General features: G+C 47.5%; 1 protein-coding gene and 1 pseudogene across 3 annotated transcripts in view; one reads left to right on the forward strand and one right to left on the reverse strand.

Annotated features, from left to right (window-relative positions):
• The window catches only part of LOC149328407 (uncharacterized), a 213,720-nt gene that overhangs the window by 141,620 nt on the left and 55,318 nt on the right, over positions 1-16,782 (reverse strand). The window lies entirely within an intron of this gene.
• LOC149328408 (uncharacterized) lies at positions 632-15,382 on the forward strand (annotated as a pseudogene). The gene is made up of 3 exons (XR_016285781.1): positions 632-911; positions 987-1,147; positions 7,874-15,382. The product of XR_016285781.1 is annotated as an uncharacterized LOC149328408 (transcript).

Genomic DNA, 16,782 nt, shown 5'->3' on the forward strand with positions numbered 1-16,782 from the left:
GTTTCTCCACTGTTGTGACGTCATCGTGTCACGTGGTGTGACCTCATGTATCACGTGATTTGGAGGCGCACAACCACAGTGACGGCGCGAGGTGGGCCCCCATTTCTCCACTGCCGTGATGTCATCGTGTCACGTGGTGTGGCATCACCGTGCCGCGTAATTTGGCGGCGCACAACCACAGCGACAGCGCGAGGTGGGCCCTGTTGGGTCTGGGGCATCCCACCGCTGCCACCACTGTTGGGTCTCAGGCGTCCCACCGCTGCCACCACTGTTGGGTCTGGGGCATCCCACCGCTGCCACCACTGTTGGGACTGAGAGTCCGAGCCATGAAACGGTCGAGGCGACGGTGAGTCAAATGAACTTTATGTACAGTATGTACAAGGGCTTTTACATGATACAAGGGCCAAGAGCACCACGGGCTAGCACAAAGAAGAGCGGCCCCGGCGGCGAGCGTAGCTCCGGCGTGATGGCTCTTCTGCTGCCCGTCTGCTGGGGTCCGACTGAAATGAGAAAATGAACCTAGGGACACCAACCCCCGTAATGTCCCTAGCGCGTCAAAAGTACAGCTTTTTGTTCGCCAGTTTATTAAACCTAGGGAACGTAGCGCTTGACAGTCCCTAGGCACAAAAAGTGGTCGTTCGCAGGTATGCGCCTCGGTATTTGTGCATTTAGCAGTGGCTCAACAAGGCGTTCTGGTCGGCAACAGCCAACTGAAGCGATTGTGCAGGACTCGCCTGCGTTTAAGGCCGTCGGCTGAGACGTGCACATTTAGCCTCGGCGGCTACGACGCCGTGCGAAGCGCTGTGCGGCGACTTAATTTTAAGCATAGTGATTTTGCCGTGGTGTACGTCGGAGGTAATGACCTCACGGGCCCTAATGCCACTCCGCAAGCGATTTGCGATAACATCAAGGTAGGTGCGTGGTTGCTCAACGCTTTCAATTTCGGTTCATTTCTGTACGGAATTCTCATATATTTCACGTCACAGGCCCTTGTCCTGCACCTGCTGCGCGTCGTGTTCGTGGCGAAGGTCTTGCCGCGGTGTTTTGCCACGACAGACTCCCGATCGAGGCAAGCCGTCGCGTGCTTCACCGCAAGCTGACGGCTGCACTTGAGCGGATGCGGTGTGTAGGCACCTTGAACCCAGACGTGAGTACCGATTCATGCTTACCTTAACTGTTGTGCGCCTTTCAGCTAGAGGAAGGCAAGTGCAGTCAGCAAGCCTGCCGAGCGCTGGAGCGGTGTGCCGAGGAACAAAAAAGTGAAATACTGGCTCAGCGCAGTTGACAGGACAAATAGTATGCCAACGTGTCTTCGGTCTGGCGCCAGCATAATATAGCTACTTTCATTTTCGCCCCGCCGCGGTGGCTCAGTGGTTGCGGCGCTCGGCTGCTGACCCGAAAGACGCTGGTTCGATCCCCGCCACGGCGGCCGAATTTCGATGGAGGCGAAATTCTAGATCTACTGTGCGATGTCAGTGCACGTTAAAGAACCTCAGGTGGTCGAAATTTCCGGAGCCCTACACTGCGGCGTCCCTCATAGCCTGAGCTGCTTTGGGACGTTAAACCCCAATAAACCAAACCAACCAAAATGACCTTCCTTGCTCCATTATGCCTACCAAGACGATAATAGAAGGCGCCGACCGAAAGAAAGAATGGCATGACGTTTCGGCTCCCCCACGGGAGCCTTGTTCACAATGAGGCATAACATAGCTGGGTCGGTTATTTATACACGGCGCATGAGTGAACCCAGGCACCTGGCGTAGATTGGGGACAAGTTTGCATCATTCCGATTAAGCGTATGCGCTGTCGTGTAAATAATCAGCGATTCCACATAGAGCCGTGATTTCTTGTCCCTTTATTTTGTGATCAGCAAGCCCATTTTGATCTTGCGCGTCGGTTTCTGACGTCACCCTGGTGTTCATGCATCCTTCGCTCAAAGTCACCCGACTCGCCGATGTACACATACGCGCAGTAAGCACATGGGATCGAATACACAACACCTGGGAACTTTTCCTTCTTCAGCTTGTCTTTGATTTGCACAAGACGACTCCTCAGTTTTCGAGCTGTGTCACGGATCCCCCCAGGACACTCAGGCCGAAAGAATGGACTAGGCGACTGATGTACCCTCACACATGCACATTTAATACACCTATGCGACACAAACAATAGCACATGAAACTAACAAAACTTTCACAAAACACAAAGACTATCAATACACATGGCCCGGGAACAACCAGTCTACTAGCGTTCGGTGTTCGTACTCACGGTTCAGTGCTGAAGAAGCATTATAGGCCCGGTCAGTGGCATCTTGGTAGCCGGCGTCGAGGTGGCGTTCGAAGTGCTTGGGCTGGCGTCACTGGCAGCGTTATTGGTGGTGTCGTTCGAGCTCCCCTGGCCATAGCAGGTGATTAAGTCAGCTGCCGGAATGGGCTCAGGAACGGCAGGAAGTCTACCGTGCGACGCCGTAGAACTCGAGAAGCAGTAGCCGGCGTTGCTGTCTTCCAATCGGGTTCATGACCCACCTCGCGCTTTTATGTTGTTGTTGTTGTTGTTGTTGTTGTCCTCTAAATAATGGCACGTACCCACTACGGGGGATTGGCCAAGACACAGGCGGCGACTGATAGGTGCTCAGAATGTTAAACAAGAAAATGATGGATTAAAAACAATAATTATAATGATAATTGAATTTAGGAAATATATGAAAGAAATTCAGATGTGTAATTGAAATAAGCTAAACAAATACTTTGAGATAGGTGACAGAAATTGAGAACGGGGCTAAAAGTTCCATGTTTCAGAAAGCTTTCGGCGCAGAGAAATACTGATCATGAGAAAGAACAGAGCTTAAGGCGGCAGCCGTTTAGTGTCTGTAAGGAAGTTTTGCATGGCGGAGATCACATTCCAATTACTGTGCCCAAGGGAGGAAGCCCCAAGAGACAGAACAACCCCAGCTGACAGCGGTAGACCTAGCTGTCATAACGGATGTTCTAGCAGGCGGCTCCGTAAAGAGGAGAAACGGCAGCAGGTCAGCAAGAAATGATCTATCGTTTCATGTTCTCCGCAGAACGGGCACAATGGGGAGACCGCCAGACCAGATCTGTAAAGGTAGAAGTTTAAGTGAGCCACGCGACAACGTAGACGCGTGAAGGAAACCTCAAGCTTGCGTGATCGCCATCCTTTACTGCTCCATGGGTAAAGGAGATGCCGGAATTCGGGAGAGGAGGTCAGAGCTGATGCTGCGAATTCATTCAAGAGCAGATACCTGCTAAATCTGGCCGCAGTAATATATGCGCTGGGTGGAAGCACAGATACGACTGGGCCTTGAAGAGATGCCTTCGCCAGGGTATCGGCAACCTCATTCAAATAGATTCCTGTGTGCCCAGGCACCCAGACCAACCGTAACGAACACACGTGGGGAGGAATCAAGCATTTGAATAAGTGTAGAGCCTGAGATGTTGTAGGCGCGTTGAGAGAGGAACACAACGATAATGAATCCGTCATAATTATGACAGAAGACAAAAAGCTGTTTAATTTGCGAAAGGCCAAGGCTACTGCTAGAAATTCGGCCAAATAAATGGGGGTGTAATCGGGAAGGTGGAGAGAGAATGACCAGTCAAGGGAGATGGACAAAATGCCAACACCGGCCTTTTCTTCACACTGTGAGGCGTCTGTTGCTATGAGCACATGAGATTTAAAACGCAGCAAGTAATCCTGTAACAAACCGCTCAGTAAATGAAAAGGCATTAACTTTGCATGTTTAGGAAAGATGTCATCGAAGACAATCTGGATAGATGAAGAATTGGCGCATAGGAGAAGGATGTCCGAAATGCGGACGTTTAAGGTGTCAAGGAGGGATTGCACTCAACAAATCTGAGGGGTGCGGAAACGAGACCAGGTTTCGTTGAAAAATGGCCGAGGCTGACGAAGGAAGATCAAATTGGCGGCATGAAGCGATGAATCACACATTTTTAGAAACGTTTTCACCTTTAAGAGCCGAAATCTTGAAGGCAATGATGGAATACGCGCTTCCAGGTACAAAACGGAATTCGTCACAAATTTTGGAAGGCCCAAACAGAGGCGCAACGCCTCCCGCTCCAAGAGAATCAAGGGGCGAAGTTTATACGCTGGCGCACCAGAGAATAAAGCACAGCCGAACACTAAGACAGGACGGACGTACATTCTATAAATCATAAGAAGCGAGTGTCCTCTCATGCCAGAACGAACATTGCTCAGCCTGCGCAGGATACCGACTGCTCGGACTCCTTTCGCAGTGATGTGCTCTATATGGGCCCGCCAGGAAAGAGAAGGATCATAAATTACTCCGAGGTATTTGATACTTTGCACTTGAGGAATTACATGGTTCTGATAAACAATAGAGATATTAACTGGACGAGAGAGTGGAAAAACCAATAAAGCACATTTATTGACATTAAGGGACAGATTAATGACCCCTAACCATTGGTCCAGGACATTTAAGTAGGACTGTAAGGACTGGTACAAAGAGGAAATGTCGTTCTCTGAAGCAAAAAAGGCGATGTCATCAGCATACACATAGATGGACACCTTGGTACTGCACGGAATACTGCTGAGTAAGATGTTGAAAAGTACAGGGGAGAGGACCGCCCCTTGGGGCACTCCTCTCGCTTGTCGAAACCTGCTTGATGAAATACCGTTCTGGAAGCAGTAAAATTCCCTGTCGGCAAGAAATTCAGCAACCCAAGCCACAAAGTATCTCGGAAGTCCTACTGCCTGTAGTCTTTGCAAAAGCGTCCTGTGCTGAACGCTGTCATAAGCCTTAGAAACATCTAAAGTAACAAGCGCTGCGTATTGGTTTCGGCGACGAGCTAACTGTATGCGGCTCTCCAGATCAGTATGGGCACACCATATAGAGCATCCTGGCCTGAAACCTATCTGGCAAGGGTTCAACAACCCAGTCTCTGAAATAACAGACATTATTCTACCATGCAACACCCTCTCAATTAACTTTACGAGATTCGAAGTTAAAGAAATTGGCCTTATATTGTCTAACACATAACCATGTCCCAGCTTTTTAAGCAAAGGGATGATCTTTGCTAGACGCCATTCAGTTGGAATCCATGGCCCCTTAAGAGAGTAATTTATAAGTGCCAGTAAGTCGGTGGGAGATTCCTCGAACAAAATTTTCATCGTAGAAGAAGGGACACCATCAGGGCCAGGGGCCACGGGTGGAAGGCAGGATACAGTGTTCGAGAGCTCAGTGAGGGTGACGTCCTCGAAATCGTCCAATGTGGCAAGAAATCTCGGAGGAGAAGGAAGAAGAGCTGTAAACCGACGCTCAAGGCCTCTGCCTATCTCTTCTAGAGACTGAGCAAGTTCAGTCGGAGACTGAACTAGGGAGACAGCGCTCATGGTGGTCGAGATTACTTTTCTGGATTTTAGGTAATTGAATAAAACACGCCTATTACCTGATTTCGAAAGGAATTCGTAGTGTTCAGTATGGTACAACTCCTTTGCACGAGATACAGTGCGCTTAAACGTAGCAGCAATGAACTTGTAATCGATCCAGTTTTTGGGACACTGATTGTGGAGAAGCTTCTTCCAAGCAGCCTTTTGGCGCTTTTATAGCCTTGGCGTTGCTACACGCCATCCTTGTCATCGTCGTCATTGTCTTCTCTTCTCCACCAATCATCTCTTCCCACCTCACCAAATGCTTCTTCATCTTCGTTATTCTTGGATTAATAAAAGTAATGCTTATCGTCATCCTCGTCTTCTCCAAACTTCTTTAGTTCATACTTCTATTTCCAATTTCTTATTACATGTGACAAGCTGGCACATGCGCGGTCTTTACATCGTAGGACCGTAATATCTGCGCCAAAGGTTCGCTGATGTCAGGAACATAGGGAATCACGGCTCGTTTCTGGGTAGCGGGATCAGCTTGGAGCCTGGGACGTCCCTTTTGATGCTGTACAGAGTCCATGACGTGTACAGGATAGCCACAGGTGGACAAGTCACGCCGTACATGCACATCTTCAGCAATTCGGTCTTAATTCCCTAAGTTCCTGGCATCAGCGAACCTTTGGCGCGCATATTGCGGTCCTATGATGTAAAGACCGCACATGTGCCAGCTCGAAAATTGAGGAGTCAGCTTGTGTAAACCAAAGACAAGCTGAAGAAGGAAAAGTTCCCCATGTGTTGTGTATTCGATCCCATGTGCGGACTGCTCATCTGTGTACATCGGCGAGTTGGGTGACTTGAGCGAAGAATACGTGATGACCAGAGTGATGTCAGAGACCGGTGTGCAGATCAAAATGTGCTTGCCGAGCACTCGGTGTCCGCCGCACACAACATAAACTGGGCAGAAGCACGTGTGATCACAAAAGTAAGGGACGAGAAGTGACGGCTTTATCTGGAATCGCTGATTATTCACACGACAGCGCATACGCTTAATCGGAATGACGGAAACTTGCCCCCAATCTACACTCCCGTGGGGGAGCCAAAACGTCATGCCATCCTTTCTTTTGGTCGGTGCCTTCTGTTTTCTTCATGTACCGTCCCGACCAGACGGGTTTCTGTCAGACACTAGACAATGCCTACCAAGCTTTCACTTGACTATTTCAACGAGCTATAGCTCAGATGAGGCGAGCATTGGCAGCTTCTTCGCTGAAACCTTGCTAAAATACTTCCTTTGCAAATCAGCACATGCTTCTATGATTGGCTGCTCTTGCGAGTTGCTTTTGGGCGATGAATGAGCGAAATTTTTGGCAAACCGAGAATTTGAGTGATGCGATGAGTTCCAGTAGTTTTATGGTACCGATTTTAATGCGCGTTGGCACGGCTGCTTTTACCACTGAAAAATTGTGAAATTTATGTTATGGTTTGGATTATCTGAAGAAATTTGTCAAAAAAATACTAAACATTTTTAGCAGCTATGTGTGTGGGCGATATGTGCCCACATATCACACATATCACCCACATACATTGCTGTCCAACTTATATCCTCATTTTTACTGTAGAAAATGTTGGAACACATTGCTGTTTTTAAAAGCAGTTTGTTTACAGCTTGCACAAAACACAATGCGGAGTTTATTGCAAGACAAGCAAACATCGAAACCGATACCTGGAGTGGGGCATGACATTATCGCAAGAGCCTAGGGAGTGTATATGCATAGCATATGATTGAGCATGCAGCGTCCAGTTGCCTGTGAGTCTCTGGTACGTTAACAGTGGCAGATCTGTCTTCCAAAAGGCCAGGTAGGCAAGTTGTAACGTGTAGATATGCAGGCATTCATGCGCAAACATGCCACTCTTTGTTATGTACTGCACATTCTCCAGTGTCTGGTCAGCTACCTTGGACATCTCTTGGCAGCTCAGATTGTAGCTAAGTGTCGTGGCACGGCAGTGGCCACAGTGACAACTAGGGTAAATGCTTTTGTACCGACTGTTGCGGAAATAAACGACCACAGTAGAATTCTTCTCTCAGCTAAACCGGTGCACGTAGGACACGGCTGCACATTGTAGCTCCTGTGAACCTTTGTTCACAGACTCATTCTGAAAAAAAAAAAAGAAAATTATAGTAGCTGAGAAGACTGCAGTAGGAGAAGATACAGGTATCAATATATGCCAGTATCTTGCCAAAAAGCACTCCTAGCACAGGGGGACATCCGGGTCTCTATTCTTATCCTTGTGTGCTTGGTTACCTGCCTTGAATATAATTAAGGCATTTTAATTTGGTTTTCAGTGAGCACTGCATTTGTGTGGATGCATTCTTTCTGCCTTCTTTATGCATTGTTTACTGGTGAGATCTGCCAGAAAGCTGAAGTACTTGTTGCAGCTGTATGCTATCGGGATTTATTGCTCAATTTACCTTATTTATCAGCATATCGCATTTTGTTTTCAGCATCGCTTCCTGGATGCAATAAAGACACCCAAGAGGCACCTTTTCGCCACCGATGGCTGTCACCTGTCGGCTGGTGAAGGTATCCAGGAGCTGGCAGAGGTCTTCGCCAGGGGCCTCGCAAGATTCTGTGGAGTGGGCATCCTGGCACCGTTCTCAGGTGTGCCTGCCAGGTATATCATCCGCCAGTGCCATCACTGCGGGTCCAAGGGCCACCAGCTTGGGGACGAGTACTGCAGGCCATAGGACCTGCACTACAGCCTGCAGTACTTACAGCAATGGACAGTGCAATCATTGTAAGGTTTTGGTGAGTAACTTGGTGGCAGTGAGACCTGTTCCTTATGTGTTTCTGAGCTGTATCTGCTCCATTGAGTCTGCAGCATCACGTGGGGCTCTTTATTGTTCACTGACATTGCCCAGCACAGAGGCATTTTTGCAATGATTTTGCCATTGGTGCGGCCTAAATGAATTGAAAGCTTCCCACATTGGCATCGCTCATATCCAATGTGTAGCTTCGCAGCAATCACCTCATGGCGAGCATTATTCACATCCGGATAGCTACTGAGGTTTCCCAGCCCTCTTTAAAGCTTTTACTAGTAGTCATTTCTAAAATTTCAAACGGTAATATTAACGTCTTGAAGGCCTCTACACCAGAGATGACTGTTTACATGTCCGTAATATTCAACAAAAAACTTTTAAAATACCTTGTGTTTGGCGCATGATGGCCTCAGTTGCCTATGTGCCATAAACCCAACACACCGACCATGATTCACATCCATTAACCTGCTGGCGTACTTCATTATGCCAAGCATTGGTAAGCTTGAACTATTGGACAGGAAGAGCAGTTGCTAAATACATGGAGAATCTGTGGAAACCCTTAGCTCTGCCCCTGTAAATGGTAAACCGGCTTTTAAATGTGTGGTGCGGCCAGATGTTTATCTCGAAGAGCAGTGCCTCACTGCCATGTAATGCTGTGTTAGCACAAGCCAAATATTTTTTATGCAGCCATAGCAATCATAGAACTTGGAAGCACCATCTCACAAACGTTGTTGCCACTATACCTGGTTCCGTATGCGTTACAGATGCATTTCAACATAATGTGCAGTGGCAGGAAAATTTTGTCATAAAAAAAATAGGTGCCAGATGCACGAATTTTTATGACTGGTTCAAAGGGGATTCAAAACCATTTCGTTCTAGCAAGGCTTGACTGCATCTTTTTCTATCAGAAGAATGAAGCAAACATCCAGTTCCTCTCCAGTGGTGGAGTGAGTGCCCGGACAAATTTTTGGATGCAGTGACACTGTGACTCAGCTTTGTTGCTTTGACTGCCCCCTGTGTGACTGTGGGGCACTTGTGCTTTCTCTTCTGCACCTTCTCATGTGACTGTAGTGGGATGTGCTTCCACAGGAGTGAACCACACACCGTGCTGGTTAGCGGGCAAAAGGCCTCAAAGCGTTGTTGCACATGATATATGTAGCCGAGAAAGCAGTGATGCCACCTAGCACAACGCACACTACATCCCCCCTTGTTTAAGAAAGGAACAGAAATGCACAGTATGCTCTGCACTACACAAGCATCAGTTCAGTCATCTGGGCCTTCGGATCAGTTTTCTAAACCTTGACACTCAAAAGGGTGAACTTGAAGGTTGTGACGGGGGTGAAGCCATGAGGTCGGGCTAGGAAGAACTACCTGCGTCCCGCTGTATTAGTCTCACTGCTTGATGGCTTCCTCTTGGGCTCATCTCCGGTAACACATTCGGCAGGACCCTCGGACCTTACAACATTGGACAGTGGGGTGAGGAATAACCTGCAACATTGAAGAACTTCCTTCAGGTCCTCCACTACATATGGCTGGGGGATGTTGAACTGGTCCCAGAATGCAGGGCTATTTATGTCGCGCATCCAACCTTGCCCACTCGTCTTAAGTGGGCACTGTACCTGAGCTGCATTCCTTTTCCTGTTAGCTTGATCACTCAGGTTAAACGACTGAGACGAGGGCCAGCATGGTTCAAGCCGTTTTGATGTCTTAGGAACTCCGGTTTGCAGGCGTCTGCCAAAGAGAAGTTGAGCTGGGCTTACTTCACTGATGCCAGGAATTTCCTGGTAGACAGGCAGTGCCAGGAAAGCATTGTTCACTTTGTGCACCAGGTCCTTGATGATACACCCCATCCTGTCCACCTCAGCTTTGGACTGTGGGAATCTTGGGCTGCTGGTGACATGCCTGAAGCCTTAAGGCTTTGCGAAGGTAAAGATGACTTTGTATGAGAATTATGGACCGTTGTCGCTGCGGACTACTCCTGGAATGCCATGGCTATCATGACTGCTGTGTTGTTGTACAGTGCTGACCAGTGGCTTCAGGGAAGGTTGGAAAAGGTCAGCTCCCACCTCAACCTAGGGAAGACTTGGAGTCTGAGAAGGCTTCCTTGGTTCTGCGCTCTTGCCACAGCCGATCTCTTTGTGGCTGTTGACTGTAGGCCACCACACCGACTCTTGAGCAGTGCCTGTGCTTCAATTAATTCCTTGATGCCCGTCATGAATGAGATCCCTGTGGAATGCTGAAGAGCCGTGCGGCTTCTTTGAGAAGTAACCTGTGAAGGATCGGTGGATGCCCACTGCATTGTTGCTCTGTCCTTTTGTGGCTGTACCGGTGCCCTGAGGCGGCAATCTCCTCGCAACCCCCGTCGTGTGTGTCGACAAGAAGCACACAAGGCGAGGCAGGCGGATGTTGAGCTGCGATAGAGTTAGAGGGAAGGACGGGGGCACGTTTTCCCGGAGCCACCCGAAGTGCTGTCTGCGAGAACGATGCAGCTGCGCGCGGAGGCGCGGGTCAGCTGCCATGGTTTGCTAATTGCCCTTCACGGAGTTGTTTCGCACCAAAGGTGCCAAAAATGGTGGAGGGCGTCACCCCATCAAAGCCGCCATACGTCGACCACCCCCCCGTCCTGACATAGTAAAGATCGTCTGGGAGCAGTTAGTGTGACGTACAGTCAGCAAGGACGCGGCTATCAGGCTTCGTGACATTGTGGCGTGTATCAACAGATCTCAAGAAATGGGCTGGCATAACAAAATGCAGCCAGACAAAAGGGACGTCCCCGTACGTTCAAAGGCAGCAACAGCAGGGTTTGTGCCACTTCCGGGATTTCGGGGGATGTCTGTCAGCAGTCATCGTGAAGACGAATGGCATAGAAACGCAGTTCAGCGCTTTCGTTTTTTTTTTTATTCGCAGTGGTAGTGGTTCGTTAGAGTCCAATAATTGCCCTGATGGGGGGAGGCCATCAGGGTCACGAGACTTCTGGAGGCCGACGACATGTGGGAGTGTTTTTGATGTGTTTTTTTTCATGCGTTTTCTGTTTTATTTCGTTAGAAAAAGGTTCTGAACCTTGCGGAAAGTCTGTTTGTAAACCAATCATGTGTTGAGTTTGTTGTTATTGGGTGATGTAAAATGTGGGCCAGTCTTCTTGGTCTTTAAAACCAGACCCCGGAGCCTGGTAAACTGTTCTGAACTAGGTTTAGATCTTTTGCATCTTCGGCGATGCCAAGGAGGGATGATTTTCCCATAGCCAGTTCTATGTTGTTGTGCTCGCTTCTCAGTCTGTTAAAAAATGTGAATTCCTGTATAAAGCTTCACTTTACTTTCCCTCAAATTGCTCCGCCACAGTGGCTCAGTGGTTACGGTGCTCGGCTGCTGACCCGAAAAACGCGGGTTCGATCCCGGCCGCGGTGGCTGAATTTCAATGGAGGCAAAATTCTAGAGGCCCGTGTACTGTGCGATGTCAGTGCACGTTAAAGAACCCCAGGTGGTCGAAATTACCGGAGCCCTTCACTACGACGTCCCTCATAGCCTGAGTCGCTTTGGGGCGTTAAACGCCCATAAACCATAAGCCAAATTTTCCCTCAAGTCACGTGTTGCCTGATCTTTTCTGTTATACCGTCTCAGATGGTGGGGTACCATTGGTGGAGCCCGAAGAACGAACCTCGAATCGTAACTTAGCACCTTGAAAACACTGAGGTTTCTTGATTTTTCCAGTACTCCTTAAATCGGAAGCAGTAGTCTCGAGTGCCTGGGCCAACCTTTGGTGCAGTACTCTAGCAGAAGGTTGCACTCGCCATCATTGGGTTCAGCTTTGCGACGTTTGTCTTGGTAAGTGGAGACAAAATCTGGGAGGGTGCAAAGAATTATTTCAACAAACAGCTCAACAAGATTAGCTTGCCTTGGCAGTGGGCCGTCCAGTAGTGCACATGAGGGCATGTCTGCAGTGGCTAACAGCTTGCTAGGTACATACAGCACCTGGCACTGGAAGCACATCAGCTTCAGACAGAATCACTAAATCTGCAGAGGTGGCAAGTCGACCACAGACATGCTGCGAGTGATGCAAAAACTGTTTGATGCTCACTGGAAGGCTGCTTTAGTAGCAGGATGGCACCAAGACTAAAGGAGCTGCCATCGGCTGATACTTTCATCTTGATCACAGAGTTCAATGCGAAGCACGGCCTAGCCTGCATCCGAAGCCTCCTTCGCTCTTTATGTGCTTATGAAAGTTGCTACGTATGTGCTTATGAAAGCGAAAACTTTCGTGAACTTCGTTCACTGGATGGATGTACTAGGCTGTGAGGTGTTGCTTGACTTATGCGTACGACACACATTCCACCTCCGAGTGCGCAAGTGAATTGAGAACATGGCGCACTTGAGCTCCCACACACTACAGCAGCGTACGAACCTTGACTTCATCCATTGCCAAAGACTCTGCCATAGCGACAGAAAAATCTTCAAATTGTTCGACCCATGATGACCAGGAAGCCAGCTCATACAAGTTGAACGCTGGTGGTGGCGCTGGGCCTACCAAACTGGCGAACTGAGGTTGTGTCTCAGAAGCATGAGAGTTCACAACGAAGATGGTCTTGAGTTAGCGTGCCTTGAAGGAACTTGATCCTGGATTCCAAGCAATTATAACACCATGAGGAGGTGACCTAGCCAAGCCTAGCCGTGATCCAGGCTAGCAGACGGAGCCACAGCAACCGAGACACTCTCAATGCCAGAAGCTAAGAGCCTTTATTTCAGCCAGCGTTCGTTTTTGTGGGACTGAGCAGCGCCCTGTAGAAACGCCTCACACAACATTAACTTAGGGCTGTAAAAGAGCTGGTCTGAAAGCTTGCAGTCAATCAAACCAATGATGAAGCATTCTTGAAACAAGCATATCTTCAGTAGTAGGTGGTGCGTAGTCTCAGTGTTTAACCATGGTATGGAGAGCAGTGCTAAAAACAAACGGTCTCGTCCGGTTGCTCCATCCGGCGGTAGGAACAGGCATATTCATATAGCTTGAGTGCATGTACGAAGTGGTTGGTGAATGCCTTCTCGAAATCTGATATGGCCCTAATGTAAGGACTGTTCATGCGTGCGGCCCCATGTAGTGGAGCATGGGCCACATGGACCATGGAAGCATGGTCTTAGGGCATACTGTTCAATTCTGTCTTTCAACTGTAAGGCTCCAAGGGAAGCAACATCTGCTCACTCTGGTGACCATTACATTTTACTGGGGCATAGCATTCAGATATACTGTCTCCAAAATGGACAAACTGCAGTGCTCCTTTCGTTGGTTGTTTAAAAAAAAAGTGAAATGTTGGGTATGTTAAGATGTTCATGACTTGTGTAAGGTTAGTAAAACTTGAATGGTTAGACATTCTTTAAAAGGTTATTTATGGTAGCGAACTGAAGTGTGTGCCTGGTGCTACCAATGTGAAATGGTTTAGAACTTGTGTGTATAAAAATCGGTCCTGTCACTTAGTGTGAATTATCTTCATATTGCTGTTCTGTCATGTGTGTGCACATTTTTATGCTATGATTTGTTCCCAGTCACATTGTTGTGTGATGTGTTGAAATTGACAGCTCTGTGTTCGCTTGTTTTCAAAAGGGGCAAAATTTTGGGGGTGTTTCATGAATAAATCAAGCAAATGTTCCAATTGGAAGCCTTTGTCAGCTTAGTCAAACCTTAGATGGCTTGACATACTTTCAAATAGTTTTAGTTGGAGGTAAACTGAAATGTGTGCCTTGTGAGGACAGTGTGCAAATTTTAGAAATTGAGTTTATGGAAGTGTAATTTCTTAAGTGGCATGAATGGTCAACTTTATTTTGGTGCTTGTTCATGTAGATGCATATTTTTATACAATGCTTTGTATTTGCAGTGACTTTGTTGCATGACAAGACTTGAAAATTTCAACATTTTTTAGTTTTTCCTGTTCGGCTACAGATGTCTTTTGTTTTCTAAAATGAATTGGTAATTCACTGTACCTGCTCATAATTTTGTCCAGTTCCTCAAAGGTCCCGGCCGCGGCGGCTATAATTTCTTTGGAGGAGAAATTCTAGAGGCCCGTGTACTGTGCGGTGTTAGTGCACGTTAAAGAACCCCAGGTGGTCGAAATTTCCGGAGCCCTCCACCACGGCGTCTCTCATAGCCTTAGTCGCTTTGGGACATTAAACCCCATAAACCAAAACCAACCAACCAAGTTCCTCAAAGGAACAACGGTGGTGCAATGTGCGATTGTATTTTTTGCGATGTATATTGTAATTATCACGTATTCAGCATATGTCAGGTGTGATTGCTCAGAAAGATCTGTGGAGTGACTATGATAAATTGAGATCATAATAAGGGGCATGGTTATGGTGGCATATGCAGGTGTAAAGCACACAAGTTGACGCATCATTGGTTTGGTTTCATAATGAGGGATGAAGGATATGTTGGAAACAGGATGTTGTAGGTGAACATAAAAAAAAAATGAGAAGCATGGGTATGTCCAAACATATGCAGATAAGTGGTGGAGGCACACCTTTCGGAGAAGTTGTCAGTGGAGGCATTTGAGGACAACTTAAACTATAGTCTGATGCAACTTAAGTCTGCAGTAAAGCTCCGCCCACATTCAGCCTCCGCCCACAGAATTCCTCCACGATGAAAAAGTAGTCCACTGGATAAATGTTTCTTGTTTTCTAAACAAGAAGCTCATCACAACAAAAAAATTATGACTCAAATTTTGATACATGGATTGGTTGACGTAGTCAAACATGAAAAAGCTGATTTCGTTTTCTGTTGCAATTAGCCACCGGAGTAATACAGGACGCCGCGGACTGCGGCCCAGTGTTGGGAACTGCTGTTTTTTTTTAACTTATATCTTACTATATGAGGTTTTAGCTGCAAGTCTGACATGGAGTCCCGGCTGTTCCTTTGACCTCCTTGAAGTCAGTATTACAGCGTGCAGTGCCTGTGTGTAACTCTTCATTTTACCCTGATAATGTGAGGGGCGTACACAGCCTGCAAAAGTATGGCTGTAAACTAAAGCTATCTCTTTCATTTTCTTCAAACGTTCTATGTTGTGTTAGTGTTATGTGCCGCCATCACATGGCTTGTGTTTTCAACAATTTGCTGCCTTACCACCAGAATTGACGTGCGAGGACTCCCATTTTTGCTGTTTGTGTCGTTTGGCGTTGGTCAGTTACACCTAATAAACTAAGTGACACTTTGCAGGCTACGCCTCGTCCCTCCTTGCCGGCCTCGTCGCGTCTCATTTTACGCAGCGACATAGCGTGTCACGTCGGAACCAGCAGTGATTTTCTGTAAATGAGCTTTATGAACGGCACCAGCTGCATAAATCTGCTTTTTGTTTTTCGGCAGTCTTATTACCAAAATGACGTGGAGGTAGCAGGACCACAGTATTGCAGAATTCGAGGTGCGCAAAAGCACTAGCTGATAATTTAGACCTGTAAAATTGGCATCAACCTGACGGGCCAACGCTGCATCGCTCAGGAAGAATATGGGGAAAATTTTTTTTTTTTTTCTATATCGCCTCGCAAGGATCACTTTCATTCATAGGTAAAGGTAGTAAAGGCAACAACCAGCGTATCTCAGTGGAAAAATGCAAAAAAAAAACCCTTGCAGTGCGCCTTCAGAGTTGTGCTGTTCAATAAAATAAGGCAGTTTCGGAATCACTGTAAAGAAAAAATGTACTTCCGCGTTGCGAATTTACGAGCCTGTATCCATCGAGGGTCAAGACTGGCCACAAGCCTAGCACAAATCCGGTAAACGAATTCAAATATGGCGGAGCAGTAGCGGCGCCGAGTTTTATTTGCATTAACTGCTCTGGTTAAGAGCAAAAGCTGTCGTGGACTTTGCGAGTATTGAGCGAGTGTGTCTACTGTTACCCAGCTGGTGGCTCAGGATTAGAGCACCGAGAGGATGGAATGCGAGCGATTGTGATGACGGTGGTGGCGGCTGTCAACGTGAGTGATGTAGAACGTAAAAAATCCTTGGGTGGCATGCTGACAACTTTGCGATGCGTTTGCACTGCTTATTCTTAGTAACTGCTTATGTTATTCAAACTTGAATTCCTTACGTGTTATCATTCTTCATTCAAGCACCAGTGCGGCCGCCGTAGCTGGCGCGAGTGCTGAAAGCAGACTGCGGAACGCATGAGAAGAGTTAGCATGTCGAAGTGTGCTCTGCATTTTGGTCGCGCCTATGCAGCGGGTTCACCGAAGGAATCATTCTACGATGCCTGTTTAGCGTTGAAGCACTGCACATATCTGGTCTGACCGCTACCCAATATGCTAAACTTATGCAGTTTATGGATTGCAGCAAAAAAAAAGGAGGCACCTCTCTCGTTCTTTGCAATCGTGTGGCCGTTTTTGCTTTGCCTGCATGAATTGAGTAGTTTTTGGCGCTTGATATTTTGCGTCTTTTACTGCCCGTCGTGGTAGCCCAGATTTGCATGGAAGCATTCCAATATTGCACTGCTGTTGTCAATGTATTGAGGTACTTGCCTCTTGCAGTATGGTGCCCGGGTTGCTTCCCAGAACTTGAGAGACGAGGCTTGAAGGTGAAGAGAGCACGTTGAGCAAACCGTTCTTGTAGGATGCCACGGTTTGTA

This window comes from Amblyomma mixtum, chromosome 9 (assembly GCF_055824585.1).
Source record: "Amblyomma mixtum isolate Tamu chromosome 9, ASM5582458v1, whole genome shotgun sequence".
In the NCBI taxonomy this organism is placed as follows: domain Eukaryota; kingdom Metazoa; phylum Arthropoda; class Arachnida; order Ixodida; family Ixodidae; genus Amblyomma; species Amblyomma mixtum.